This window comes from Schistocerca piceifrons, chromosome 8, assembly GCF_021461385.2.
Source record: "Schistocerca piceifrons isolate TAMUIC-IGC-003096 chromosome 8, iqSchPice1.1, whole genome shotgun sequence".
Classification (NCBI taxonomy): domain Eukaryota; kingdom Metazoa; phylum Arthropoda; class Insecta; order Orthoptera; family Acrididae; genus Schistocerca; species Schistocerca piceifrons.
In genome coordinates this window covers 278,805,453-278,832,479 of record NC_060145.1, presented here as the reverse complement: position 1 = coordinate 278,832,479, position 27,027 = coordinate 278,805,453, and the positions used below count along the sequence as shown (strand labels likewise).

At 43.6% G+C, this 27,027-nt stretch overlaps 1 protein-coding gene across 1 annotated transcript in view; it reads right to left on the bottom strand.

Moving 5' to 3' along the window:
• LOC124711840 (scavenger receptor class B member 1) overlaps positions 1-25,888 on the bottom strand; it is a 413,438-nt gene extending 387,550 nt beyond the window's left edge. The window contains exon 1 of the mRNA XM_047242064.1: positions 25,674-25,888. The gene's annotated coding sequence lies outside the window, so the exon portion shown is untranslated. The remainder of the gene's footprint in view (positions 1-25,673) is intronic.
• Between the last annotated feature and the right edge of the window lie 1,139 nt (positions 25,889-27,027).

The following is a 27,027-nucleotide window of genomic DNA, read 5'->3' as shown; positions in this document are numbered from 1 at the left end:
GCGGGTGGCACAGCCTCGCCTGTTGTTAGGCTCCCCACCTCGTCGCATACGTCAACATGGGGTCCTCCCCACGGCGGGCGGAAGCCTTATACCACAACCGTCCGCCGATTTGCGGGCGAGGAATGTGGTGTCACCGCCAGACACCACACTTGCTAGGTGGTAGCCTTTAAATCGGCCGCTGTCCGCTAGTATACGTCGGACCCGCGTGTCGCCACTATCAGTGATTGCAGACCGAGCGCCGCCGCACGGCAGGTCTAGAGAGACGTCCTGGCACTCGCCCCAGTTGTACAGCCGACGTTGCTAGGAAAGGTTCACTGAGAATTACGCTCTCATTTGCCGAGACGATAGTTAGCATAGCCTTCAGCTAAGTCAATTGCTACGACCTAGCAAGGCGCCATTTATCCTTCGCTATGTATCTAATGAAGCATGTACAGTAACAAGACCAATGTTCACCAATTGTGGATTAAAGTTAAGTATTCCAGCAGCTACGTACTTTTCTTTATAGCATTTATTACGTATCCTGTTTCAGACCTCACGCCAGCCTGCGTGTAATTAAGCGCGTGCCTTTCGGTTACCCGTCACTGTGCATTGGCTGTCTTGCCAGTCCACAACAGATTGACTTTGAACAAAAATGTAATTTCTTTTCGTGTCATTGCGTTACCTTCTGCACAGCCTGCCCGGCTAGCAGCGCGGTCTAACGCGCTGCTTCCCGAGCGGGAAGGCGTGCTGGTCCCTGGCACGAATTCGCCCAGCGATTATTGTAGAGGTCCAGTGTGCCGGCCAGACTGTGGATGCTTTTTAAGCTGATTTTCTATCTGCCTCGGCGAATACGGGCTGGTTCCCTTTGTTCCACCTCAGTTGCACTATGTCAGCGATTGCTTCTCCAACACTGCCTCCAGCTACACGTACATGTACACCATAATTGCTCTACCAATCAAACATTTGGGGTTACATTCATCTGGTATGAGACGTTCCTGAGGGGGATGGGGGTCCACTGGGGGGGCCGAACCACACAATAACCCTGGGTTCGGTGTGGGGCTGCGGTGGGGTGGGTGCTGTTGCTTGTTGTGGGGTTGTCAACAACTGAGGGCTACGGCAGGTCGAAGCCTCTCCGTCGTTTCTAGGTCCCCGGTTTAACATACAATACCCTCTGCACTATACTGCAGCAGTTCTTTCTTTGTATGGTCCAAGTTACATCGACCTATGTTACTTGGCAACGACACATCAAGCGAAATTTGCTTCCGTTCTTAAGTCTTACAGATGGACAATGGGCCAAGGTTGGAGAAGACTGTGAAAGGAAACAGGACATGTCATTGGAATTGCACTGTACAGGTATTCACCTTACGCGTTGTAGGGAAACGATGGGACATCTTAATCAGGATTGCTGTACAGGTACTTGAACCACCGTACTCCAGAATGCGCGTCCAGTGTCGCACCATTGTCCCACGTCACACGGTGATGGCGACAAAATATGTTTCCTTGGGCCGAGGAGGCATGACCACATAAGCACTCTCATAAGTAACGCGTTGCTCTCAGACCATTCTGGTACATTTTAGAAGGCGATGTGTTGTAAGGCAGTGGTCATGTATAGGCTGCCGTAAGCGATCAAACGAATGTAATTACGTTATCGAGCGGTAAGTTTCTGTTTGGTACATTATTTATTGGGTCCATCCCGTGAGGCGATTTCTGCACCCCATAATAAGATGGTTGATCTGTTTGATATGTCTGTTCATACATTTTTTCCAGCATTAAATTATTAGGCGAAATGCTGTACTAAATCTGTGGCAACCCACCGCAGTCACCTGCGCGTTTTCTCGTTAGCATGTTTTTGCCCACTTCAGTCGACTGTGGCACTGCGGTTTTGCCCATTCAAGATGCTCACGGTGCACACTTTGGAGGATGACATTTGATTTGGAGAGTTTTTCCGACAGCGTCTCGTAGTGGATAGTTGCACTGTCCAGGTTCATTGTACGTATCAGTTACTGGAAGAGCCATGGTTCCGGAATTCCACTTTGCGTGTGACGGCTGGAAAAACTCGTTTCCGCATCGTTTTCATAGCTGGCTACCTTTCGTTGATATCTTGCACGAACTACAGAAACCTGCTCGACAGCTTCATCCAGCCCTTTACAGCTGTTCAACCTTCACCTTCTCTCTTTCAATTCTTTCATTTTACGAACAAGTCTTCCACATTCTTCTACACTTTGCAGATGATTCTCTCGTATTGTATCATGTTATCTCTAAGATTGGAAATATTTTTGAACGTTCATAGTCATAAAAAGTTATGGTTGGCTGTAAACAACTGTCAGCACAACTAAACATTCCCAATTTTCTGAACCGTCATCCGAAGACTAAATACATTCTTTTGACGTATGTTTCAGCGAGTTTCAGTTGATGTCAGGGATGTGTCGTTCCGTATCACATAGCAAATCCGTGCTTCCTTAACTATCAATTATTTTCCTTCAGTTTTAAGCTGACAGTCACAAAGCGCAGAACGCAGCGGATTTTTAAATTTAAGAATAATACACTAGCTGTCCCTTATTGCCTATAGTAATATCATTGACTGGATGTTAAACAATAATCTCCTTTTTTCCTTTTTCTTTAATTATGCTTTCAATCTATTCATCTGCGTGTGAACCAATATGTGTCCCAAAACACACATGATATAAACAATTGAAATATTACTGAATTTACACATTTAGAATGACATTTTCTTCAATTAAAGGTCTTGCTCGATGCTGAAATTAAGTGAAGGTGCATCTAAGGAAAGCCTAAAATGCAACGGTAGGTACCTTGGCACATTAAATCACGTTATATTCAAGAGTTGTGTATGGAGTAAAAGATCGTACTTATAACTTGCTTGGCTGTAGACAGTAATTTTAGTTTATCTGATATATATATATATTTCAGATAAACTAAAATTACTGTCTACAGCCAAGCAAGTTATAAGTACGATCTTTTACTCCATACACACACACACACACACACACATATATATCTACATCTACATCTACATCTACATCTATACTCCGCGAGCCACCTTACGGTGTGTGGCGGAGGGTACTTATTGTACCACTATCTGATCCCCCCTTCCCTGTTCCATTCACGAATTGTGCGTGGGAAGAACGACTGCTTGTAAGTCTCCGTATTTGCTCTAATTTCTCGGATCTTTTCGTTGTGATCATTACGCGAGATATATGTGGGCGGTAGTAATATGTTGCCCATCTCTTCCCGGAATGTGCTCTCTCGTAATTTCGATAATAAACCTCTCCGTATTGCGTAACGCCTTTCTTGAAGTGTCCGCCACTGGAGCTTGTTCAGCATCTCCGTAACGCTCTCGCGCTGACTAAATGTCCCCATGACGAATCGCGCTGCTTTTCGCTGGATCATGTCTATCTCTTCTATTAATCCAATATATATAAGTATTCAACTCTGTTGTGTAAATAGGGAAACTAGTAGAAATTTAACGAAGAAATAACATCAATTAAGAACTCATCACAAAGGACGTCGTTGTCGAAATCAAACCCTAAGCTTAATAATCCTATAAAGAAGCAACCTTCCCTGTAATCAAGTAAGTTGGTGTTGCAGCCCAATACCTTAGTGTTAAATGAATACCTGAATTAAACTTCAATTTGAGTAAATATTTCGTAGTAACAAAATAGCTCTTATCTTGATTAAAACACACACACACAAACATACACACACACACACACACACACACACACACACACACACAAGGTAAATTACTAGCCGACTCTGTGTATAACAATAAACGGTGAAATGTTGTTGAACGATACTGGTACACAAGCTTGTAGTTATTTAAAAAATGCATAGAACCATAAAAAGGATTCACTGATGATATCGATAAACGTATTATTATATAGCAGTTTCTGAGGTTTTAAACAATACAGGGAAATAACATCCTTACGAAATGTCAGTCATAGTTTTTGGGACATGAGTTTTAAAAGGCACCAGAATAAATGAGTCATTGTGTACGGAGAGAACATAGTTGCAAAAAGAATGACAAATTTTTTTTACGAAAAATGTGAAGCATCGGAACTGAAGTGCCCGAGATTTATTCAGGCGAACCTTGGATTCCTACACAGTACACTGTGAGTAAATGTCAACAATGCCAAACAATAGTCCACGGCAACCGAACTTCTGGCATTAACGCAGGAGCACCTACCATCTCCTGTTTATTACATAGATTTAATTTTGAAATAAAATTTTTCCCCTCCTGCTTTCGCTGTACCATCCTTACCTAAATTCTATAGAACTGATCTGCAACCTAGCAAGGAGTAAGATCTGTAGTCGTAACAGGTTAGGCATCTCGCTCTCTGATCTGAAAAAATAACAGCTGCAACTTTTGCTACTAATAAACATACGTCGTGTCATCCAACCTGATGCAAGCCCTTCAGCGTAACGCCACTTCGGTGAGATACGCTGCACGCCCTGTTTACGTTCTTGTTAAAAACGAGCACTTCATTCAGTGGCACGTGCAGATGGGTAGCGTATGACAGCACCCTGCTTGTAACAGCTCTGAAGTGTACGCTATTACTCCCCTTCCTGCTTTTCGAGCTTAAAGACGACAGTGTTGCCACCCTGGTCGGGTATTCAGTTTGTCTTGCTGGTACTAACAACAAACGCGGAGAAACACATAGCACAATGTTTATTCCCTTCTAAGCTTGCGAAGAACATAGTAGGGTGAGGAGACAACGAACAGGAGAGGCAAAGAAAGCGCGTGCCGCGTGCTAGGCCGCCCGCGGCACGTGTGGCTGTACCCGGGACGACCTCCGCGTGGCCTTCGCTGCAGCCTTTATATTGCTACGCCGCGGGCGCAGCGTCGCGCCTGCGCGCAGGCTGCACCGCCGAACAGCCACCTGTCGTGTGTAGCTACGACACCTCGGGAGCAAGACTTTAGAACGGTCAGCTCTTCAGTGGGCAACTGCTTCTGCCCTCTCAGGACGATGCGATGTGGCGAACGCATCGCGAGCATATAACGCAACGCCAATGATGATGATGATGATGTTTGGTTTGTGGGGCGTTCAACTGCGCGGTTATCAGCGCCACTACAAATTCCGAACCTTTTCTCAGCCCAATATCGCCACTTTCATGATGATGATGAAATGATGAGGACAACACAAACACCCAGTCATCACGAGGCGGGTGAAAATCCCTGACCCTGCCGGGAATCGAACCCGGGACCCTGGGCTCGGGAAGCGAGAACGCGACCGCGAGACCACGAGCTGCGGACGTAACGCCAACGGCGTCAGGAAGCAATCTACAGAGTGCACCTTAAAAGTTCGTGAGTGGCCTCAGAAAATAAAGGAAACAAGCAATAAAAATAAATGAAGTAGGCTCAGGCTGCAGTTGTGGTGTTACAAGTTTTATTGCTTGATCGATTTCGGGGCCTTAAGTCTCATCCTCAGACGCACCTTTTTAACATTACTTGTCAGCAAACATACCGGTAACTACTTCTTATGTTTGCAGCGCCATGCAACGTGTCGCTTGCTTGTGTGTTTGTGTGATCTGGGAAAATAAGGCGTCATTGTCGATTAGAGGTGTACGAAGGTGCATCTGAGGATGAGACGTGAAGCCTCGAAATCGATCATGCAATAAAACTTGTAATACCGTAACTGCAACCTGAGACTACTTTATTTATTGTTGTTATTTACATGCGACAACGTTCCCATCATCCACTGTGATGGACAATGAAGAAAGGAAACAAGGACTAGAAACAGAACACCTTCTTCTGGCCTTCGAAGTAATCACCATTAACTACAACACACTTCCGGCATTGTCTGTAAAGCTGTTGGACACTGTTAGCAAAAGCTTCTTGCGGAATCGCTCGAGGCACCGTCGTCACGCGTTCTTAGGTACTTGCCAACAAATCTAAGTGCTCCATTAGGGATCCCTACTACTGATTTTATATGTTCATTCCATTTAGTATCGCTTTTTAGTATTTCCCTTAAATTTATACACGACTATCCATCATGTTACTGGGCATCTCATTGTTTGTACAGCTCCCTGACACGCTGATAGAAATGCATTGCAAAAAAAAAAAAAAAAAAAAAAAAAAGAAGAAGAAGAAAGGCTCCGCTTATCATCAAGCGCTGTCCTACATTTACGTGCACTGCAATTGCTACTTCAGTTGCTTTTCTAACGAGCAGTCTTAAAGAACTACTGAGGAGCTGCTTGAACAGAGAAGTAGTGTCATAACCAGGATTCATCTGCTGGCAATATCGGCTAGAGGGGCTTCGATTTAATGTCAGAACAATGAATAAATGCGGGTTGTGTGCTGACTGAGCATATGGGTACATAGCACGTTTTTCTGACAAGAGGTCGGTGGTATGAAAAGAAGAGCGTAAAATTATGTAACGTATTTCTGACATGTGTTTCGCTAATAATCTTTCAACATCTAAAATACAGGAATGCAGTGCAGCCGCAATTTTTGCTCTGTTGTACAGGTGGAACCACTAGGGACCGAGCAAAACCATTCGACGAAATTTGAACGTGATTCGAAGTATTAGACTTTTTCAGAGCTCCTGTTTCGTGCCCTCCTGCGGCATGATCGTGGAGGGTTGTGACATTGACAGATGTGTGAATAAAACGAGAAAGGGTTCCCATAAGACTCCCAGTTCGGCAAAATGCTCGGTGGCTTCCACCCACATTTATTGAACGTTTTAAAGATAGCCATTTACAGAGAAAACCTGCGTAATACTCCTAGACGCCTCCAGGCAGGCAACATGTGATGGAGGTGTGTCAAGTGATTGTCTACCTGCAGGTGCCTTGGGCTACTTCACAGGTTTTCTCTGTAAAAGTACATCTTTAAAATTCTCAATAAATTTGAACAGGTGTCACTGAGGGTTTTGCTGAACTAGAGGGTCTTCGGGGGACCTTTCGGCATTTTATTCTCACGTGTGTTAATTTCACACGCCTTCATGATTATGCCATCAGAGGGTATGAACAGGACCTCTGAAAAGGCCATAAGAATCCTTTGCTACATCTGATCGGGATCACATTTCGCCGAGTGCTTTTGGAGAGTCGCTACTGTTTCCAGCCCGTATAGAAGAGCAAAAATTGAGGTTGTGCAGAGGAGTGGATATTATTCAATAGGAATGCAGCCCCACAATGCCCATAGAGATGGGTTGACACATCTTAGGATTTCAGCAGCGTCAAAGGCTGTTAAGAACTTTTCCCTCCTGTTCATTACACAGTGAACTGTGCGAGAAACAATCGTTTCATTGATGCTCTTTATGCCATACCCTGTGGACTTTTAGTTTCGATTCTGAGCCGCAGTGTGTCTGTAATATTTTCCTCAGCAAACCATAAGAAAATCGCATGATATCAATGCTGGGCACCGCGCGTCTGAGCTCCATCACAGAAGTGTTAAAAGAATGTGTGAAATGTGGGTAAGAGGGACTCTGAAGACCTTCCGATGGTGTGACACGACCGCAGTGGCGTTGGGCAGAATTGTGGTGAAATTTGGTGTTGGTGTGACATTAACCCACTTTACACGTCACATGGATTTCCGAGCTCTGGCGCTCTTTTCGAAAGTATCCACACCCTGCTGTTTGGAGCGTCGTCAAGCCCGCGTGTGACGCTGTAGGGCGTCACGCGTTTTGCACCATCACAGAGGAAGACTGTAGGCATCTTTAAGTCTAATTTCAAACTTATAAGTCGTAATGTGACATAAATACGTGATTTCAATAAATGATCCTTTAGTTCTGTTGCGCAGTGTATGGTTGACGGCATTTTGGCGTGTAGATGAAGATAAGATGAAATGACGAGGACAACACAGACACCCAATCCTAGAACGACGAAAATCTCCGACCCGGTCGGGAATGGAACATGGGACACGGTGATCTAGATGCAGCGACACTAACAAGTAGACCACTCGTTCTGAAGGAAGTCTAGGTAAGGGGGTCCTGTAAGGCGAAGCAGCGGTGCAGCAACGCAGCTGATTGTCCACCACAGTTAAAAAATTAATTTATGTAGCGGCCTAAACTCAGGCCCAACTTCACAACTTGAAGTTCAAACCAAAAATGATAATCCAACCGGTAAAAATTTAATATACTGTCATCTCGTAAGATTTTTAGTATTCTTCTTAAGACTCTGTTCACATGATTTGCGATGTTAATGTAAAATGTCAGGTTTGCATCATTACAATCCATCCTGAAAAGTGATCCATGGAACTAACTAAAAGAGTGTGATTGTGGGAGACGCTGTATACGTGAGTATATGCTGCAGAATAGTCGTATCCCCTGGTCACTGTGTGCAGAGACAACGCGTGTGGTAAAAAAAAAGTAGAGAAGAACAAGACGGAAAAGGAGGAGCGTCGGAGTAAGCGCTTGCGTTGTTACGTATATATTTACGCGCCTGCTATTAGCGACGAAAGAGGAAAAAGAAGAACGGTGCGTCGGTCGACCTTCTTTCACCGGTGGAAGGCTGCAGGGAAACCACGTCAAGGACGCGCGGCACGCACGCCTGCGGTGGCGGCAGGGGCAGCCACGAGACCGTCTCCCAGAGTTTCCGAGAAGCTGCGCTTTCCAATCGGAATCTGCTGCCGCTTCATACGGACTGCGCGTGATTCACCCAAAGTTCCCCAGACAGGTTGCGCTGCTCCAACTTCGCACGGCTCACTACAGCACGTGGCCTAAGGATGTACCAACAATATTCGAGAAAAAGGAGAAAGAATGGTTCACCGAAACGATATCGGTATCCTCTGCTCATACATCGGGTTCTGTTGGTGATAATAAGGTAGGGTCAAGTGTTCTTGATAGCCCTTGGGCTAGTGGCCATTTGCATACCCAACAGAAGGGTCGTCTTAGTGTCACTGTTCTCCAGTACAGGGTCAAGGTATGAGTGTTACACACTTCCACCTACTTGGGCAACTGGAGGAAATTGCATTTGATGTGGTCTACAGGGGGCTTTATGGGACTTACGGAGGCACGATTAGTTATTGGGTGGTTCTTCGGTCAACCCCGAAAAGGGTCCTTTTCTACTGCATTTTCCCGTCACAAGCAGACCAAAACCCAGACGGCCGTCTACACCAAATACCTAGAATTTTTTACGATATATTTCTTAAGTCCCGATCTCGAACAATCTTGAAAGTTTTCTTGACGTCTTTATTCGTTTACGAGATACACAGGTTCAATATTACCTCACTTCTACACGAAAAATCCGCTATGAGGAGAAATCTAAATAATAAATAACCACAGAAAATTGCTCAAATTTTAACGGTATATTACCTAGACATTTATCTAGAAGGTCCGTGTCCCCTTTTTCAAAAAAACTTTATCCGACATCGAGAAACATCCCAAAAACGTGTTTCGTGGGTACCAAAACTCAGCTGTGGATTCCGAGACGGCTGTCCACAGCCTCATTGTACCTATCTCAATAGCTTAAGAAATTTTCCCAAAAACTTTGGCATGCCAACATATGCGTGTTCTATTATGCTGAGAGAGAAGATATTGGCAGTGCAAAGAGTCGGAAAAGTAATAACTACTGGAAGATACCTAACAGCGGTTGTGTTAAAGAAAGAGCGAAGGAGACAATGGCAGTCTAAGAGAAAGTGGCAGTGGAATAAGTTTGACAGTGACAGAACAGTGGTAGGAAAGGAGTGAAGGAGGCAATGCCAGGAGAGAAAGAATAAAGAGAAACAGAAAGTGGGTAGTATCCAGCGATAATGAGAGACAGAATATATGAAAAAGAAAACGAAAGACAACGAGGGAGACAGAACATTGTAAGCGAGAAGAGATAGCAGCAGTCGGAAGGAAGATGGTTGGTTGGTTGTTTTGGGGAAGGAGACCAGACAGCGTGGTCATCGGTCTCATCGGATTAGGAAAGGATGGGGAAGGAAGTCGGCCGTGCCCTTTCAGAGGAACCATCCCGGCATTTGCCTGGAGTGATTTAGGGAAATCACGGAAAACCTAAATCAGGATGGCCGGACCCGGGATTGAACCGTCGTCCTCCCGAATGCGAGTCCAGTGTCTAACCACTGCGCCACCTCGCTCGGTTCGGAAGGAAGAAACAGAGAGAGCAAAACCGAGACAGTGCCAGTGCGAGGAGAATGTTGTAATAGGACAGAAAGAAGGGGACTGGCTGCGACATAGGAGGCAATGACACAGAGACACACAAGGAGACAATGAGACTGAGATGGGGTGAATGAGTGAGTGTGAAAGGGCACCTGGGAGTGAATTGGTATGGGCGATTTACAGTGATGGACTGCTGGATGTAATTGAGATACTGTTAGGGGAGTTTGTGGGAGTCTGTGGTGAGTTCTACGTTAAAAAAAAGCGCAAATATGTTCGCATGCCAAAATTATTGTGAAGATTTTTAAAAGTTCGGGGGAAGGTAGAATAAGTCATCTGGTATACCACTTTACAATGAATCTATTAAACAAACAGGCACATATTCGCATTTTTTGTGCTCCGATAGGAGCATTTTTCCACTGATGTATGTATGGTTGCATGAGCTGCGACATAATAGCGAATAGAGACAGGGATGCAGCAAGTACAAATTTGTTTATTTGAAGCCAGGAAATGATAACAAAAATTGTCATCACATAATAGATTTCGGTCCTTAATGACTATATTCATATCTGTCAGGAAAACAGAAACCAAATACGTCTGCTGTGTAGAATGCTTACAGTACGACAATAAATTATAAAATAAAGGAAAGGTACTATTTTCACATTTACAGTGCTTGGTTCCTAAATAAATGGAGGTTCCTGTGACCTTCCACGGGGTACTTTGAAGTTTAGACTTCTTAAAACTCTTTTCAGATCATTTGAAAAGAGTGAATACAGCATTTGTTTTGCATCGCTTCATCACAACATAAATTCTGTCGTACCACATCTCAAAATCTGTGGTTCCAATTTGTTTTTCGTCAAAGGTACCAGTACGGCGTACCGGCGCGTACTTCTTTAAATCAAGCACATATAGAAAAGACGAGATTAAAAATATAGTGGGACATACCTGATCAGAACCAGTATATGATCCTAATATGTTCAGGCCAAAATGGCATCGTCATATGATGTAAGCCAAGTTAGTCTGGCATCGTCGAACAGGCGCAATAATACAGTGCAATGAAGTACACCGTGCCAGAAGAGGCGTTTTGAGCATTTATCGCAATTTTGGAACATCAAAGCTCTGATGCTCAGTCCGATCAGTCTCATGTTATTTATCCACCGCTGCTCTCTGACATTGTTTGTTGATGTGAAATGTATCGAGTTTCACAGTCGTTCAGAATGCACTATAAATTGTAGGTCCTGCTATAACTGGCTGTAAAAGTCAGTTAAAACGATCGGAGGAAAGTTAGGTCATACAATTTCCTACAGTACCATTCCCAGTAAAGCGCTGAGGTGTTCATACCAATTTTAGGACCGATAACATCTTCAATCAGTTATGATCTGTGCTGTAGAATAGTAAATTCTGCTGTTCAAAAAGTACTTGTAGCTGAAAAACGGTAGAGTATGGTTCACTGGATGTGAATCACTAATTTATGTATAATGAAAACATGATGTATGATGCGAAATGTTGAAGTCTTTACCATGCTTTATTATTTAAAATTACTAATAGCTGTAAAGAGAAATAAGAAGAACACAACAAAGACTAGTATTAACACTAAAGTGATACTTTGTTGCGCTTGCGACTAAATATTTCTTTCTTTTGACTTTTGCATGGCGTATTGACCTCTTCAATCTCAGAAATACTGTTTCCTTTCCACATGACCATAGCCTCGTAGCTCTGATAGGATGAAGGAAGACGATGGCGTAACACATCACGCATGTGGAAGCTGCTTACAAGACAATGCTATCCACAAAAGTTTGCATTGTCCAAAATATTTCTATCTCTGTTCTCATATGTATGTGCAGCCATCGAACCATTAGCAAGAGAGTAATCAGCTCCGTAGAATAGTTGGAGACAGCTTTAGTACTTTGTATGGAAGTTTGCATTTGGGTGAGATACTTTCTTATAGCTATGTGCTCTTAACATTAATATTTTAAAGGACACTAAAAATTATTGCTGGTCTTGTTATCCCATAACCTTCTATCTTCTTTGGTCAATTTTCATCATTGCACTAACAAATTTCGTACGCTAATGCACACGAAATGCCGCGCGGGGTAGCCGTGCGTTCTGAGGCGCCTTGTCACAGTTCGTGCGGCTACCCCCGTCGGAGGTTCGAGTCCTCCCAGGGCGTGGGTGTGTGTGTTGTCCTTAGCGTAAGTTAGTTTAAGTTAGATTAAGTAGTGTGTAAGCTTTGGAACCGATGACATCAGCAGTTTGGTCCCATAGGCTCTTACCACAAATTTCCAATTAGCACATCAAATGGCTAAATGTGTGTCACATACTACTAAATTATTGTGACATAAGTATCACTGCCACATATACCTGGCAGTAAGTAATCAAGTAAACATACTCGCTCTTCCAACTCTGAAATATAACGTAGATCAGTTCGTAGCAGCAAATGATACTTAGGAATCTGAGGAAGAATATAAGAAATGGGGTTTGAAAATAAATTTTGAGAAGGTGGAATACCTACGTTACGAAAAGGGGGAAGAAACTTGGACGTTGGCGCACATCAAATTCTGAAGTGTGTTAGAAGTTTAAGTACCCTGTATATCGCATGAAGTGGGAAAGAGTGGCTATTCAAAAATTAAATTCTGTATTTTTTTGCTCAAAAATGAGTTTAAAAGTCAAAATGCGGTTATATAAATTTATCGTGGATCCAGTACGCCAGTTACAGGTGTGAGTGTTGAGAAATCACAGACAGAAATGAAAAGAGACTTAGAGCTTTGGAAATTAACCTCTTGAGAAGAGCATGTAGAATTTCCTGACTTTACCGCGTAAGAAAGAGGAAATAAGTGAAAGTACGTAAACCACCGAGGTATTCTGGATAGAAAAAAAAAGATCGGCTGAGATGGTTAAGGAACGCAAATAACCATGACAGCACTTTCATGGCAATCTCCTGGAAGGAAAAGAAAAGGAAGACCATGCAAAGTGTGGCTTAAGGAGTATATAAAGAGGCGATGTAGATCAGTAGAAGAAGGTGAAGAAGATTGATAAGTTCGAGACATTTGGCGACAGAGATGTGGGATACGGGGACAGCTGTAGGACCCCAGAGACTAGAAAACGAAGTAAAGATTATTAATTTTATTCTGTCGCATGGTATTAATTTCCATACAAGAAGTTGACTTGAATACTAGGCACTGTCACCTCGGTTAAAGTCCATTAGACTCGTGAGAAATCCAGAGGCCCTAGTTCCGAGGCTCTAACGCAGTTAATCTGAGACTTCGTGGAATAAGCTGCATTCATTAATATTCGACGTTTCACGGTCGATGACAGAGAAGCGTTTGTGTGTTGGTATGGATAAATTTTAGATCATCGTCCGTCGACAATCTATTATTTTACTGCCGTTACTTGGGTAGTCGCCGGCCGAGGTGGCCGAGCGGTTCTAGACGCTGGAGTCTGGAACCGCGCGACCGCTACGGTTCGAATGCTGCCTCGGGCATGGATCTGTGTGATGTCCTTAGGTTAGTTAGTTTAAGTAGTTCTAAGTTTCTAAGTTCTAGGGGACTGATGAACTCAGCAGTTAAGTCCCATGGTGCTCAGAGCCATTTGAATCATTTTTATACAGAGCTCAACAGAGCGCAATAAGGGGACCACAACCTAACTATGAAGAACACCCCCGCACCTTAACTCTACCTCCTCCATATTTTACTGCCGGCGTTACTCACTATGGCAGGTAGCGATTTTCGGGCCCTCGCAAAACCCATAGAATTCTGTCGGATTGCCAGAGGGTATACCGTGATTCGTCAGTCCGAATCACTCGTTTGCAGTCATCCATTGTCCTGTGGCGTCGCTTTTTACGTCACCTCAAGCGTCTCTCAGCATTCAGCACAGAAATGCGTGGCTTATGTGGAAGGAGCTGCTGAGCGATTTTACCCGACTCTCTTTGACTCCCTACACCCGGTCAGTGTGCATCTTCGTGTTTACACTGCAGAATTACACCACGTCATCAACAGTCGACTAGGACAGATTTACAGTGGTTGAAGTGTCTCTGGCGCATTTTTTAATTAGGTAACATCCAGTGAGTACACCACGTTCGAAGTCACTGATTTCTCCTGACCGACCCACTGTCACTGCTTCTCTACTAACAACACACTCCTCCCGGCCCCATTTTATTCTGCTGGGTCCACCTCTAGTGGTGAATTCCGCATTACGTAGGAGCGTCCGGAAACTTGGGATCAGATAGTGTATCTGGCCGCCACATTGCTGAATGTTCATATTACAAGTGTGGAATGATGACACCTTGAATAGTTCTGGAATGAATTACAGCGGCCATTTTGGCTGAAATCCAGCTGTATTGTTATTGTATGCACGGTAGGTATAGATCGAACAAATGGTTCAAATGGCTCTGAGCACTATGGGACTTAACATCTTAGGTCAGCAGTCCCCTAGAACTTACAACTACTTAAACCTAACTAACCTAAGGACATCACACACATTCATACCCGAGGCAGGATTCGAACCTACGACCGTAGCAGTCGCGCGGCTCCAGACTGTAGCGCCTAGAACCGCTCGGCCACCGCGGCCGGCTATAGATCGAACAGCTGTCATTATCTAACATCACGCATTGTCATTTAAAGTGTGTATATAAAATATAAGGCATCTAGTGTGATATGTATATGGCGGTGTCTTCGGGTACACAACTAAATAACTAAATGACAAATCGTCTCCATTTGTCCACAGACAACAGCGAGGATTTATCTCAACGTCTACGACACTCTCATTACCTGAGGGCAACTCCTGCTCCTTCTCATCTAAGTTCACAGAATACGTCAATGTTTACGTTGTGTACGTAACCGGATAAACGGCTTTGGAAGAGTATCTATGCCGCGACACGTGCTGTAATATTACTACATGTACTTCCCGGAGCATAAATCTGAAGTTTTTTTCCGCAACAAAGAAGAAACTAAGTACTGTATTTTAAAAGTGTACATTCCCCAGGTGTTCCAGCTAAACGCTTGCGAATCGAGAAGGAGTGACGTAACAGGGGTATGTAAGGCTAATGAATTCATGTGCACGTACGGCCTCGTGTCGTGGCTGGGCGTTTCCTGGGTCTCAGGTTTTCCTTACGGAACAGCCTGGCCTTGCTGGGACCGCGTGCGTGGCGCCTGCAGCGTGCGCCACTGGTGGAGAGCGCACATCGCCGGCCGCTGTGGGAGCGGTTCTAGGCGCTTCAGTCCGGAACCGCGCTGCTGCCACAGTCGCAGGTTCGAATCCTGCCTCTGGCATGTATGTGTGTGATGCCCTTAGATTATTTAGGTTTAAGTAGTTCTAAGTCTAGGGGACTGATATCCTCAGATGTGAAGTCCCATAGTGCTTAGAGCCATTTGAACCATTTTTAAGAGCGCACACTTGTCCCCACTACCCAGTAATCTGTTGGAGGCGCAGTTAATTGTTTACTTCGCTATGTGCCCCCTCTCCAGTTTTGAATGTATCTTAAATTTTGTCGAGTGTCTGCTCAACATTTAAAGACAGTTTCCAATTCTTATTTAAATATTCCGGGCTATCCGCGGTTTCTCGCAACCCACTACTTGAATACCGGACTGGTACCCAAATTCCTCCTATGTTACACGATTGACAAACATTTATAACATTTTCTCTCACTTGCACATCAATAACACGACGCACCGACAGTCGAGGTACATATATTCAGTTCGTAATAGGGGTGGGGGATGGTTGGCAATAGGAACGGCATGCAGCCACCCCTTAAGTTAATCACGCCAAATCCCTAATCAGCCATGCTGGCCCAGCGCTGATGCGGGACGAAGGCACAAGAAAAAGAATGAGATTAAAATATTCCGGGCTACTATGTCCAAGGTTCCGTCCCGGTCTGCAGACGACATTTTCAAGAGGGGCTGTAGCTTTTTCGGAGGCCCGATGCACACCCTGGATTGCTATTCACTTCCTTTGAAGATGTACTTCGCAGATGTGTACGAAGGTTTGGATTTAAACAAAAAACTTGTACAACCACGGCATAACAGCCAGGTACACTTTTTAAAAAGTTTGTATTTTAGAATTGTTTCCAACAACAATCTATACGTACGGATATATTATAAGCGTCACTTGATCGAAGTGATGCATTACACACAGAACCACATTTATGTTCGGCAGGAGGGTGGTTAAAATCTCCGTTCGAAAATCCAGAGTTAGGTTTTCCGTAATTTGTCCAAATCAATTTAGACGAAAGTTGCAAAGGTTCGTTTGGGAAGTCCAGCACTGACTTCATACAACACTAAAACTCACGCGACCTACATGTCTTAGAGTTGTAATACGTTACTTTAACGTGGGAAGCAAAGAGCATCTACGTATGTGATAGTTAATTAAGATTACTACAACAGACACAAAACCTTTTAATCACCTATATCGTGAACAAAGTTGAGTATGAAAATCCTTTGTGGTCAAAGATTTTTGATTAAAGTAGCTCTAGTATATAGATATACTACATTGGAGAAACAAGATTACCGTGAAAGACTATAATTTTCTAGAACTACTAGTAATTGAGGAGAAAAGGTAGGGAAGTTTCACTATGGACCGCTACAGAAGCATATTCGCACAATACCCAAGTATTTTATAGCCGTGTAGTTCACTTTACTAGGGCTCTTACGTTTCCTTGTTTATAAAGCAATTAGCGACCAAGCCCCGCTTCACACAGGTAGCGCTATCTACGACCGGACGACTTTTCTGGTGTAACGGTAATACACAATCTACACAAGCCTTCCACGTTAATCAGTCATCTAGCAGCGAAAATCGTATCAAAATTGTTGCAATACTCACAATTTGAAACTTGCAGACAATTAAAACTTTGTGCCGAACTGGACTCTAATCTCGAACTTTGCCGGTCATTGTGAGGGCGGGTTGTGAGTCGTGTTTGGATACTGAAGTCGGTAGAGCACATACCCGCTAAAGGCAAAGGTCGCGGGCTCAAGACCCGGTCCCGCACACACTTTTTATCTGCCAGGAAGTTTCACCCCTGCAGCAGAGGACTTAAACTTACGATATACATAAACATCATCTCACTCACGTGTGACTGTTTCACCAGGCCAGGCCTGTGAGAGAAGGAAGTAAAATAATAACTTAGGCCTGTAATTGCGGGTGTTTCATCTTCTTTCTTTTTTGTACCAGCGTTCATATATTTTTCCGTTTATATAACAACTAGCATTTTACCCGCGGCTTCAACGGCAGACGCGAATGTCACGCTTGTTGCACACATCTCCAACTGCCCCCTCTCTTTTTCCATCTGCTCCTCCCCCTCTCTCTGTCCTCTTCTCCTCTACCCTCCATCTGTACATCTCCTCCACCCACCTCTGTCTGTCCGTCTATGAGACCCCGTTTTCACCTCCATCCCCTTCTCCGCCGCACCTTAACGAATGGTGACTTTTATCCCCACAGTGATCCATTCCAGGCAATAAGTGATATACAGGAAATGTATTCGCAACTGCGAATGTGAAAATGGTTCAAATGGCTCTGAGCACTATGGGACTCAACTGCTGTGGTCATAAGTCCCCTAGAACTTAGAACTACTTAAACCTAACTAACCTAAGGATATCACACACATCCATGCCCGAGGCAGGATTCGAACCTGCGACCGTAGCGGTCGTGCGGTTCCAGACTGTAGCGCCTTTAACCGCGAATGTGAACCCCCATCGTATGTGTACCGGAATGACTTTACGCTAACAATCGCTTTAATCACTTCGGCTATCCGTGCACAAATCACTGCTACGCCCAAAGTTCCGTGTGTCGTCATCCGTGTGCCTCAACCTGCAATCATCCGTTATGTATATTCCCGTCAAGGCAGGACGTATTTATTGAGAATCAAGGGTTTGGTATTGACAAATATGCATACATCTCCGGAGGACTATAGAACGTGCTTCTTAATAACACAGGCACTGCTCTTTCGTAATAAGTGGTACGTTTGCGAAGTTTGCTTAAAATCGATTCATTCTTTTAGAAGGACGTGTATATATACTAAGTATTCTACGTGAAACCATTATGAATTCGTTAGTAAAATTGATATTATTGTTTATGAGATAAGGAAGTCACTCTGTCGGTCCATGAAACTTTCATCTCTTCCTCGTAGTTTAGAGATGTAGCGAGGCTCCCAGATTGGCAGTGAGAGCCGAGAATTAGACACGCATCTCCCCGGAATGAGAGTCCGCGGGCCACAGCGCCCGGCTCCAGCAGTGTGAGGTGTGTCAGCTCTAGCAGCAGCAGAAGCATGTGACGAAGTACCGTTTGGAGCCGCCAGATCGTTTTTACACACCACCTCCTCTCCAGTCTCGGCATAGACAACTGTGGAGGTGAAAAAAGTTGGTGGCCAAGGTGGCTAATTAACTGCGCCTACATGACATGCCCAGAGGCCAAGGAAATTTCTGCTAAGGACGCCACAGATGGCATTGGCATTACCTACTGCGCAAGCGCCGACCCGCTGTTAAGCAGCTGCCAGATATTCTGAACCCAAGCTTGTCCTTCGCTCACTTAATAGTCCAGATTCCTACACTAACAATAGAACAACCACCACTGCTTCAACTTTTTTCTTGGAACGATAGAAAAAGGTGGTTAACGTCCCTTCATCAGCGAGGTCAGCAAATACTTTACTAGCCGCAGAAAAGTAGTATCCCACGACTACAATGAAAATCAGCCACAAATGAAAGCAATGAAATTATAAAAATATGTGTGCGTAACAATTTGTATGGCAGTAACAAGGAATGATCACATAAACTCAATTGTGCGTAATGCAGGTGACAGACTATGCTTCTTTACAGGATACTGCGAAGTGTCACTCGAACTTCAAAGGAGATTGTCTGCAGAAACCTTGCGTATTCCACCTTAGAGCACTGCTCAAGTGTGTTTAGTACCCATACCAGACATTATATCGAATGTATTCACAGAAGGGTAGCACGAGTGGTTACAGTTTTGTTTGACACACGGGAAATCGTCACGGAAAAGCTGAAAAATATGTTGCATGTGAGTAGTTGGCAATTTTCATGCGAAAGCTTACTTACAAATAAACTGACTTGAATGAAGTATCTAGAAATAAAGTGAAGCTCCTTACTTATGGCTCACGTATGGGCTGTGAAGAGAAAATTATGTACGATAGTTTGGGGTGGGGGGGGGGGGGCGACTGGCTAGACCTGCGGTAATGGATATTTTTAATTATTTTGGAAGATAAATGGCGACTTGTAAGTAGTCATAAAAATGTTCCAGATCAACCCAGTTAAAAACCTACCTAATAGCGACTTTTGAATAATTTTCTTGAAAGAAAAACACCTGATTACACCGTATTCTTTCCTTTCCCGCCCTCTCCCCTCCCCCCGCCCTTGTCCATGGGTCTGGGCGAGCTTGTCGTGACACAACGACCAAGTAGTTCCTAGTTGCACGCTAGGCGGCTGTGAATTGGACTGGACTGTTGAGCAGGCTGTCTTTCCACTGGGCAATATTTTGTGGTGTACACATTCGTTTTGATCAGTTTTCTAATGACGTCTTTGATGTTTAGACCAGGATCTCGGGAAAGCACTTTCAGGGGGGCAGTTTCATTTTAACCGTCAAGCAGAACAGGGGATGGACGAGAATACAGAAAAACTGCAGGAAATGCGCTGTTGTATTTGACCACGAACGGCACCTGTACAATGTACGACACACGTTGCGAGAGTCAGTCGTGGTCAGAACAGCTTTTTGTGTAGCTGTGAGCGCATTATGTGCGTGCTAAGTGAATTAGAGCGTGGGCGAATTGTTGGCGTTCGTATGGTGGGTGCTTCCGGAAATAAGGAAGCAGAAGGTTTTGCTGTTTCTAGAGCCACCGTATCGGATATGGCGAAAGCAAAAACCATCACCATCACCCGATGTCACCACGCGGACGCAACAGTGCGTTGAATGATCGTGACAGGCGGTCTCTGAAGAGGTTTGTGGCGACAGCTGCAGATCCCATTGCAGAGCTGTATGTCGCATTCGCGAGCCGTGTCAGCACCGTAACAACACGAAGGATTCTTCAGAAGGGAACTGCACTGCGAGCTGGAATTCCAAAATCACACATCAGTGATGCAACTGTCCGGAACAGAAAAACTCGAAGACGAACTTATGAAACCTGGACTCTGGAGCAATGTAATTGCAAGTATTTAAGGAATGGTTAAGAAACACTCATAAAATGACTATTTATGATAATCTGTTCAATAGAAGTGTTATACTGCTTACAGGAAACAATTCAGTATTAATGAATACAACAGAAGACGTTATTAGAAAACGTGTAATCTTCGGGACAGCCTTGAAAAGAAAACTGAACGGAAGAAATATTACTGCAAATTTAGAAGCCGATGTAGTAGTATAATGCAGCAAAACCAGCCAGGCTAACTGAGAAATTTAGCGCTTCTTTAAAAGCTGCAAAATATTTCTTGGAATAGTCCTTTTGGAGATGGCCTTTGACTTTCTGAAAACTATATTTATTGTGGGGTACAGATTTACTCGGAATCCGTACAAAATTTCTTCTTGCTTATTTTACTTACGCAAAGAGTTACCACAGATTAAGATAACCTTACCTGGCAAATACAAATCGTTGGATAAACTTAGGGACGAAACGTAGACTCCAAATCACGTTTTATGATGAAACCTTTGTCGATTTTATTTAACTCATTCCATTTATTTTAATTAGAAATCTCAATTTTAGCAGATGTGTGGAAACTGAGTCTCGTGAAGTGTCTTGTTTCGTGTATTACTTTGCAATATAATTAATATTCACAAGGCCATTAAAAGTATTTCGATGTATTACAGTTACATAAAATATGTAAAAGATACTTTGTCTATATACTGCTACTGGGCCCATCTTACTGTTACATGTATTAGGTACTCATATTGGTCTGCTCCTGAGTGTCTGAGCTATCGAAATTGTGCAGCGATGTGAAACAAAACATCTTGTTTTAAATAAATGGAGTGTCCCACATGTGAAAAGTGTTATGTTGATCGATTTATGGTGCCTGTGTACCCTGAGGACGAAGCAAACAAACAAACACCTGCGCGCACGCACACACGCAGACACGCACACACGCAGACACGCAAGAACGCACACACGCACACACGCACACACGCACACACGCACACACGCACACACGCACACACGCACACACGCACACACGCACACACGCACACACGCACACACGCACACACACATTACGGCTATCGGTACCGTGTGGCACGCAAACTACTCAACCGCAAAAAGACCCTCAGTTAGTATTGGATGTGCATATACAGCAAGTACGTCTTCGTTAAAATCTCTGCCATCTTTTCAGTATCCTCTTCACACTTTTGTTTGCTTATGATAACAGATTATCTTATATGTAACTTGTTTTTTATATCTCGCACGATGTCCATGTCGAGAATGAAAAGTAGACATGAACATTAAGTACTAATCTTTTTTCTTCTCCCTTTTTAATTTACACATAGGACACATGAAATATCGAAGTACGTAAGAGCAACTCAAGTATGCAAACCTGGGCTCGAAACTTCGATAGCCGCTTGGCCAGCGAAGCAATCTGTAGATCGCTGAGGCGCGAGCTATTCACCTGACCACCACACCGTGGAGGTCACGTGAGTAATAATTTTGTGACTTCATCTTTCGGCTGCAATGACTGGTTCCTTCAGAATAAGAACATTCCCACATTCATACTTAGATAAACTGTCAGCAGAAATGTGAACAAGCTTTACTGACGATTAGAGCAGCGATTTCGTGACTGAACATTGCTGCGACTGCGAATATCTCACGTAAACGGTACAAGGAAATTCCTAGTTGCCCATGACACGAGACCGGACTCGGCTATCCAAACTGCGTTTCGTAACATATTTTTGTTTACGTCTAACACGCTAACTTTTACGGTTCCGATGGAGTAAAAAGCAGGAAATGAGATGTTTAGAAAATCACTGATCCAGTCGCAATGAAGCTTGTTGTCTGTAGACTTACCTTGTGCGTTCGGTAGCAGGAAAGCAAGAATCCCTGTGCTCCCTCTATACCACTGATTCTGAACCAATGAAGCACTAGGACTTACTTTTCTGAGGAATTCGATTAAAACTCGGGCCGACAGTCCGTAATTAGATTTTCCTAAGTCGCTTGCGACAAATACCAGCATGGTTTCTCCGATAACGACAAGGTCGATTTCCTTCCCTCTGTCCTGTTCGAGCCTTAGCTCCGTCTCTAACGACCTCAGCTGCTACGGCACAATAAACTCTAATTTTCCTTCATTTCTCTTCATCAGTAATTAGGAGACAGGTCATTACCTACTTTAAGGTTATGTGTGGTAATTATAATCGAGCTTATTAATAAAAACGCTACCATATTGTTAACTGATTCTTGAAGAAAAAAGTTTTATCGAGGATAACTAATTGTATGAGAAATTGTTCTTTATTTTATTCTTTTATCGCGCTCAACTAGTAAAATAATAAACTCATGTTTTAATTGCACCCTAAAATCTATCAACTTCGACATTTTGCAATTAACTATGTTGGAAGCAGTCGTAATGGAGATCACCTACTGCGTGCATTTGACTTAGCCTGACGTGTACTGAAAAGGGCAACTAATTTTGCATGTAAATAGAAAAATAAAGGTGCGTGTCAACACGAATCCGGGAACGCTTTGCTTTTATTTTATGGAACTATATGTCAGTTTAAATATATTGTTAATATCTTTGTCATTTGTTGCTTTTTACGAATGGTTCGCAAAAGAATTCAAAATATGCCCACTCCGCCGGAATACATTCTGTTCGGACAACGTCCCAACACACGTGGTATGACGGGTATTGCCTTATAAACTCGCACGAGAACTGCCACCTCTTTGTAGATGGTGCGTAAATATCAGACGTGGCATAGGCCACGAGGAAAAAGATAAATGAGATTAACTCAAGTGAGTGGTGGGTCAACGAACTGGTCCACATGTAAGTATCTACCAATGAGTGTAAGGTGTATCAATGTGCGCTAGACCGAGGACGGTGAAATGTGCACGATCGCCATTATATAGTAGTCAAGGTTCACATGCAGCTAAACTGCTACTTCTACATCTGAATGCAGGGTGTATAGAAAACAGTGATGAATAGTTGGGGGTCAGATTCTTCGAATTAACTCAGGAAGTAACATTTATTTCGACAGATTTACGTATTTGTTTCGTGTGGGACTCGATTTGAGCCAGTTGCTAAATCGACCCGATTTGAACAACCTGATCCACAACTATTCGTTACTGCTTCCTGTACACTGTGCATGCAGACATATAAGTGGCAGATTGATTGCTTTTTAGATTTTCAGATTACTCTATACCTCAGGGGAAGAAATATCAGACAAAATCTGGAGGAATCCAATAGCGAATGGGGTTCCAATGGATTTCTATTTAGTATCAATGTGTAAAACAGATACAAGCAAATAAGGGAGTCTTTACATGAACACTGTGTGAATATCGCGAAACAGTATAGACACAAAGCTTCACAATCTATGAATCTAAGAAAGCTGTGGTCATGTTTAGATTTTCGTGGTAGCTGATTATGGAAACTAATCTACTGAAAATAAACTCATCATATTTTATGAAACGTACTGAAGATATAATCAGAGCAAATTTCAAAATAAGAAAAAGATGATAATGCAGTAAATAAAACTTGAGAAATGTAACGTGAACGACTGGACTGAAGAGACCACGAATCTACTAATCTACTATACTTAGTCGTATTGTGAAGGTAGAGTACGAGATAATGAAAAAATACCAAGAATTTACAGGAAGAACTTCATTAAATTTTTTTGGATGGATTTATTCCAAACTTGTCAGAAGACGTTCATCGTTATTAAAGAAGTGGAACACATACTTTGGCATTTATAAAAGTTAAATAAAATAGATATCTGCAATAATAAAACTTAACATGTCCGCTACTATCCAGTACACAACTAGAAGGAGTAAAAGAAAGAAATATTTCTCGTGTTTAGTGAGGTTTTTCCTTATTAATGATTTGTCAGAATGGCACTATACCCACCCTGCCTACACTATGAAATATGTGCCTCTTGTGTAACTTGTATTCCCCAATTTAAGACGACAGTGCTGGAGAAATTTAGACAGGAAAGAAGTAGAAGTGAAACTAATCAGAACTGTGAAATCAATTGGCTCTCGACTTACGAGGGCTTTCCTCAGCTTTAGTAATCATGACAAATATTTGAAAGGAAACGAACACTTCTCTTTCATTTGGACAATATGTTACCTTATTCGAATCCTTACGTTCATTTTAGAGTACAAGGAGTGTTATAGAAGAAAAAGCGTACACATTAAGCGAGGCCATTTGGCAAATTCTGGAGGCAAAACATCATATAAATGTACATTCATTCTGAATGATTTCCGAGATACAACTCCATGAAACGCATAGCGTTTACCATGTTGGTAATTTGATGTTCCTCGGTAGATTATTTATTCTGCGTTTCATTATAGTTTCATGTTCAAATTGAAACCCATCTCTGATGACCTCGTTGTCGACGGCACGTTAAACACCAACTGTCCTTCGTTTTATAATCGATGTATCAAGGCAAAAACGTGGAACCAAAGGAGTACATTCTTTCATAAACTGTAACTACTTGTTCGGACTTCAAAGACGTATGTTGGTACCAATAACAAGTAGCGATAGAGCATCACCAGACCGCTATATACATTGAAACTGGTGTTCAAAGTCACGTGCACAGCTTAGGAACGGAACTGGCAACAAACTTTATTTGCCAAGTATCTTCATTTACGATTTGGAGTTTGGCTACGCTGTCCTAGAAGAAGTCATTGAATTTTAATGTCTCAGGTGTCATCAATATCACTACGAAATCAAACTGTGTGTGGATATATGGATGATCACACAGTTACGACCCATTTAAAACGCATTCCCAGTGATCCTGCGACCACGGTGGTAAACAGGTTTAGCACGACCTTCATCGTTGCTGTTTATGACATTTTTAAATAGCTCGAAAGTCACTGAGCATAACTAATACGGACATTTAATATTTTCTCTTCAGAATGGCCTGTTTTCTGAGTGGTCTCAAAATGTTTCCACACCGTCATGTATACAACAGATCCGAAATTATTGTTTGGTCCATAGTGTTTCCTATGTTTGCACTATCACTTTGCATATGTTTGCACTATCACTTTGTATTGAGATGTGAGATTCTTCAGTGGACACGATGTTTAAGTGCATTACACATCACTGTCAGAATACTGGCACTGTTTCAGTAGACAACAATGTGTTTCACCCAAGAATACTACAAAAGGTTAATCTGTCGGCGTCATGGCAGTCGCTGTTACGTACGTCTTGTGTAAGATCGTCCAGTCCACTAAAGAGCAGTTAGTGACATTATACTGTTTCACACACATCATTTACACATCTAATAATCTTGTCTTCACTTAACGTTACAGCGGCGATCAAGCTGTTTCGTAAAGTTTTCACGTTTTCCCTCGCTTTGTCACAATTTATGGCTTACGATGAACACACTTTGTAGAATTGTGAGGCGGCGAAGTAGCGCACCCTTTGCAACATCTGCCGGCAACAACTTCCGCGTTCACGCGCGCTCGCTGTCCACGGCAAGGAAGTCGTAGCACACGAATATGCCAGCAGTACTCACCTGCTACGCTGACACAAGCTTCTGCGAGAAGATGCGTCGAGTCGGTCGCGCTGGGAAAAACTGGCGGAGCGTGAGCACCTGTTACGTCACCACACCCACTCTTCTCGACGACGAGAGGAGGAATGAACAGAAACACACTCGCACGACCGAATACGTTGCTCTCCGCGACAATGCCAGCCTCGGCGATGCGAGGTTTTGCATAAATGAAGACTAGACCTAGCCGCGCCAACTGTTTTAACCTAGCGCGGGTTTTTCCCCTCCAGTGCAGGCCGCGGCGGCTCGACGGCCTCCTATTGGTCGACTTGCGACTTGCGTCATCGGCCGTGAAAACGCTAATACGACAAACGAAACAGTCGTGCGGCAACAAAAAAAAGGACGGGACGCGCACACCTCCGAGGATTCGTTCCTATGCGTTGTCGCCGTGGTCCTCGCGTCAACGTGGCCTACCTGCTCCCAGGCGTCCGTTTTGCGCCAGTAAGGCCTTCCGTGGCTCTTGGCCGGTGCGAGACTGACCTACATCTCCGCGTCCTCGCTAGCGCGGGTCGCAAGAGTGGCTGTGCCAGACAGCAGGAATGTTTTGGTGTGTTTGTGCATGCGTGTGTGTGTGTGTGTGTGTGTGTGTGTGTGTGTGTGTGTGTGTGTGTGTGTTGCGTCCGGAAACCACTAAAATACAAGGCAGACGGTACTCAGCGTGATACTACATAGACGGTACGCAGCACGGCACCACACTTTCGGCGTTCTTCCCATTCCAAATCGCTTATGGACCGCGGGAAAAATGACTGTTTAAATGGCTCCATGCATGCAGTAGCTAGCCTAATATTGTCTTCGTTATTTCTACGGGAGCGATACCTAGTGTTATGTCCCCTCTCACCTTCTGTTGTCGCTGTAGATTTTGGGCCGCTACTGCTACAGCTCGGTCGGTGGAATGGAGACGCGACGCGCAGTGATGGTTGTCCCCGTCGGATAACGTGCAACAGCACCTGAAAATCTCTAAAGAAAATTGTTCCTCGCGTAATGTATGAAAGTCTGTTGGCGAGTCGCACAGTTTTCTCAGCGATGCGAACTGCTGATTTTAATTGTCTGTTATGGCTTTATGATGATTTGCTATGCCCGCTTAGTCAGTTATTGCAGCATTGAGTGAATCATTCATCACCGGCGTCGTTTCACACCACTGAAGCGAGGAAAAGTTCATTTGCGGTTCAGTATCAGTGGTTGTTGCGTTGGTAGGCAGAATTGTTCACTACGACACGATGCAAATCCAAAGATAATTTATAATGCTACCTTGCTTTCGTGCGTCGTGATATTATTTCGGCAAAACACTCCTTTCAATGTTCAATGTTCATCAAGTCACTCT